Source organism: Nyctereutes procyonoides, unplaced genomic scaffold (genome assembly GCF_905146905.1).
Source record: "Nyctereutes procyonoides isolate TBG_1078 unplaced genomic scaffold, NYPRO_anot_genome, whole genome shotgun sequence".
Lineage (NCBI taxonomy): Eukaryota > Metazoa > Chordata > Mammalia > Carnivora > Canidae > Nyctereutes > Nyctereutes procyonoides.
In genome coordinates, this window is record NW_026575047.1 from 7927979 (window position 1) to 7933173 (window position 5195).

Genomic DNA, 5195 nt, shown 5'->3' on the forward strand with positions numbered 1-5195 from the left:
CAGCCAGTGAACTTTAGGAATTTTTTGGTATCTGACTTACACCGATGTCATATTTAGTTGGTTTTTGTTTTGTCTTTTTTGTTTGTTTGTTTTATTTTTTGCCTTCTGTGATAATTCCTCACAGTGAACTTGTCAGCAGGGACATGGGGAATGAAGGAAGGAAGGGGTGGTGTCCAAGAATGGCAAGATGGCGAGATGGTGAGAGGGCCCCAACACAGCAGGCTGGTACAACCATCTTGAGGGGAGTGACCACTATCTCTCACTCAGTGATCTTCAGCTGTACTAACAAGACACTGGATTTCTCATAATAATGCACAACGAAGGTGAAAGATTTTATTTTGTGTATAGTTTTTAAAAGTAATACAAAAGGGCAATAAATTTGGGGGCTAGAATGTCAATGATCAACAAAAAATTTTTATTTTTATTTTATTTATTTATTTTTAAGATTTTATTTATTCATGAGAGACACAGAGAGAGAGACAGAGACACAGGCAGAGGGTGAAGCAGGCTCCCTGCAGGGAGGCCCGATCCCAGGACCCCCGGGATCATGACCTGAGCCAAAGGCAGACAGACGCTCAACCACTGAGCCACCCAGGCATCCCAGGAAAGTTTTTCAGATTTGGCATTAAGATCTGAAGGAACATCCAAACGACCAGCTTCAGAGATGTATCTGTAGGTTCTTCCAAACAGGGTCTGTGTGTTGTGTGTGTGCTGGGGAAGGTGGTAAGGAAAAAAAGAAGCGTGAAGGTAACGAGTATTCAAGCAACAGGGGCATCGCTAATGCCCTACTAAGAGCAGAAATTAGCAGTAAAAAGGAGAGAAATAGAAACTCAGCGAGAAGAAGTTACAGGATCAAACAAGGATGTTCTTGTGTGTTTGATTTCAAGACAGCATGGAGGTGTGCACGCCTGAACAGAAAGCAAGAGGCAGCAAGGAGAACTAAAGATGTTGGACAAGAAGTGCCTAAGTGTGAGCCCATGGATAGAAGACATTTTTAGGGGAGTGGGCTTGAAACCTCAGATTGTGCCATTCCTATGGGTAAAACATTTTTGAGGGTTTACTTTGAGCTCACATAGGTTTACTTATTTAAAAATTGCTTACATATACCATTGTCATATACATAATAAAACCATGCAAAATGGATACTTAGTGATGTTACAAAAATAAAATATTTTAAAGTAGTTCAATTTTATGTATTTCATATTGAAAATTACTTATATCCACTATTATATATTATTAATAGTGATAATAATATTTTTAGTGGCAGCAAAGTGATTGAATATGCTTCACTATTTTTGAAAATCTTGACTTAGCATTTTGTAACATAGCAATTCAAAGGTCTGGTTCGAATTTCAGCTTATTTTGGTACTTGATTTTGTGTCTGTTATAGCTGAGAAAGATACCTCACTAAGACATGTGGATCTGCCTGGAAGTAGTGTAGCATTTGCTTTGCTTACCAAATCATAACCCTCATTTTTAATCTCCACCCATCAATTATGCAAGGGCTGTTACTGGAATTTAGGCAGGAAATTTCCATCTTCCCTAATGTCAATCATTCGTTCTTAGAAACTAACTGTAAGGTGTTCTGTCTCTATATTTTTAACAAATGTGTTTAGAAACCATTGAAATTCTTTGTTCGAAAAAAAAATTTTTAAATAGGTCATGGGAGTGTCATTTATAGCATGTCAACTCTAGTTAATAATGCCATATTGCATATTTGAAAGTTGCTAAGAGAGTAGATCTTAAAAGTTCTCATCTCAAGGGAAAAAAAGGTGTGATAATGGATATTAACTGAACTTATTGTGGTGATCATTTTGGAATATATGCAAATATCAAATCATGTGGTATACCTGAAACTAATAAGTTGAATGTCCATTATTACTCAATTAAAAAAAAAAATGGGAAAAAAATGTGTATTGAGTGACAACTTACACACAGTAAAATAGACTGGTCTTAAGCTCAAAAAAGGCTTTTTAAGTAGAAGAAAATGCAGTCTCCAAGCAGAAGAAAATTCAGTTTCTAAGACTCTCCAGTGTCCTGCTTTTAAAGGGAACAAGCATAAGTCATTTGGAGCAGCCTCCTGAAATATTGTGGGAAACTTCCAGCATAAGCCAATCCTTCCATAGCATAAATATATATTTAAAAACGATGACTTGTACTCATCATTAAAAATCACCATTATCTTGAAGAGGGAGTTAACATCAAATATCTGCTAATTAGCATTCTAGCAACATTTACTGCTCATCACAGGAAAGGTCAGCAGATTTGTAATGCTTCGAATTTTTGTAAAATAAATAAATAAATAAATAAATAAATAAATAAATAAATAAATAATAATAAATAAATAAATAAATAAATAAATAAATAAATATCATTTTAAGTTTGACAACGATCTGACCTCGATATAACCGCTTTGTCTGAGGGGTACCACGTTGTTGGTCTACTCTTGCTGCACTGACCAGCAAGTGCAGGACCTGTGGTGGAAGGCATAGCGTTATTTGCTGCTCACAGGTCCAGGGAGACCCTGCTTCCTGCTGGGGGTGACTGGGTTTGGCTCTGGGCTGCTCCAAGCATCTTATTACAGAGCCCGTGGCTATAGCAAGTGAGCAGGGATTGACTAGGGCATTTTAAGCCTCTGCTCATGCAAGAGCCTCTAATATCCCACTGGTCAAAATGAGTCACACATTAAACCCAAAGTCCAGAGTGGAAAGAACAGTCCGCCCACCATGAAACCATGTCAAGGGTATTAAAATGTGCTTTTCTAGCAGGAAAATGAAGAATTGGGATCAATCTTTCAGTCCACCACAGGTTCCTAAGATTTTTGTGGTCCCTTCTGATCTTGCTAGAACAGATGACACAAACTTCATCCCAGGGAGTGTTATTTGTATAACTCCTCCTCCCCCTCTGCCCCGACAACGTCTTTGTTTATTCCTATCAAGGCTCTTGCCCCATCAGGAGTTACACTCACACAGCTTTTAACAAAGCAAAAACTTTTTTTTTTTTAATGGAAAACATTCCCTGTTGAATCCTTCTACTGGACATCTTGGAGGTTCTCATGCACACACAAAAATCCTTCCTCTGTTCATTAGTGAAACCCAACCCTGAAAACGATCAAGTTGAAGCATGCCTGCTACGTCTGTGGTTTCCTCCAACAGAATAACAAACTTCCCAAACTGCTTAACTTGTACTGGTATAGATTCAATTTTGCAGCTTGCAATTTTGTCTTGTTTTTGTTTTTGTTTTACGATTATTTATTTGAGAGAGAGAGAGCACGTGCGAGGGGAGGATAGGGAGGCTCAGAAGAGAGGGAGTGAATCTCAAGCAGACTTGGAGTTGACTGAGGAACCCAGCATGGGACCGGATCTCACCTCTGAAATCCTGACCTGAGCGGAAATCAAGAGTAGAATGTTCAACTGACTGAGCCACCCAGGTGCCCCTCAATTTTTTCAGTTTCAGCTTGTTTGTGTCTTTGGATCCGAAGTGAACCTTTTCATTTCTCCAAAGAAGACATACAGATGGCTAAGAGAGACATGAAATGATGCTCAGCATCACTCATAATCAGGGACATACCAATCGAAACTACAATGAGATATCACCTCGCATCAGTCAGAATGGCCAAAATTAATAATACAGGAAACAACAGATGTTGGTGAGGATGCAGGGAAAGGGGAACCCTCTTATACTGTTGGTGGGAATGCAAACTCGTGTAGCCACTCTGAAAAACAGTATGGAGGTTCCTCAAAAGTTAAAAATAGAACTATCCTGCAATGCAGCAATTGTACTACTAGGTATTTATCCAAAGTATCCAAAAATATTGATTCAAAGGGATACATATACACCCCAATGTTCATAGCAGCATTACCAACAACAGGCTAATTATAGAAAGAGCCCAAATGTCCATCGGTTGATGAATAGATAAAGAAGATGTGGTATGTATATATATAATGGGATATGATTTAGCCATAAAAAGGAATGAGATCTTGCCATTTGTGATGACATGGATGGAGCAAGAGAGTAATATGCTAAGCAAAACTAGTCAGTCAGAGGATGACAAATACCATATGATTTCACTCATGTGTGGAATTTAAGAAACAAAACAGAGGATCACAGGGGGAAAAAAGACAGGCAAACCAAGACAGACTCTTACTTATACAGAATAAATTGATGGTTACTGGAGGGAAGGTGGGCAAGAGGGGTGGAGTGGGTTAAATAGGTGATAAGGATTAGGGAAGGTGCTCATGAGGAGCACCTGTGTTGAATGTAAGTAATGAATCACAAAATTCTACACCTGAAACTAATATTGTGCTGTTTGTTAACTACCTGGAATTTATCTTTTAAAAAATTTTATTGGGGATCCCTGGGTGGCGCAGCGGTTTGGCGCCTGCCTTTGGCCCAGGGAGCGATCCTGGAGACCCGGGATCGAGTCCCACATCAGGCTCCCGGTGCATGGAGCCTGCTTCTCCCTCTGCCTGTGTCTCTGCCTCTCTCTCTCTCTGTGACTATCATACACAAATAAATAAAAATTTAAAAAAATTTATTTATTCATTTGAGACAGAGAGAGAGCATGAGCAGGGTGAGAAGCAGAGGGAGAGGGAGAAGCAGACTCCCTCCTGAGCCAGGAGTGGACATAAGCCTCGATCCTAGGACTCTAGAATCAGGACTTGAGCCAAAGGCAGACACTTAACCATCTGAGCCACCCAGTCACCCCACTAACTGGAATTTAAATAAAAACTTAGGGGAAAGGAAAGAACTATTAAAAAAAAAAATGGCCTTCTGGAGGTCCTTGAGACCAGCCCTTAAAACTAAGCTAAAAAAAAAAAAAAAATGAAGTGAGTCTCTTGTAGACAGCATATAATTGCATAATGTTTTTAATCCATGCTACCAATCTTTGTCTTTTGATTAGAGAATTTAATCCATTTACATTAAAAGTAATTACTGATGAGTTACTTAATTCTGTAATTTTACTATTTGTTTTCTATGCCTTATAGCTTTTCTTTTGTTCCTCATTTCCCGCATTACTGTGTTTATTGACTTTTTGTGTTTAGCTGATTTTTTGTAATGGGATGTTTAATTCCCTTCGCATTTCCTATTGTGTATATTCTATAGCTATTTTCTTTGTGGTCACCATGGGGATTTCACTTAATATTCTAAAGTTAAAGCACGATAATTTGACTTTATGTCTTCTTAACTTCAAT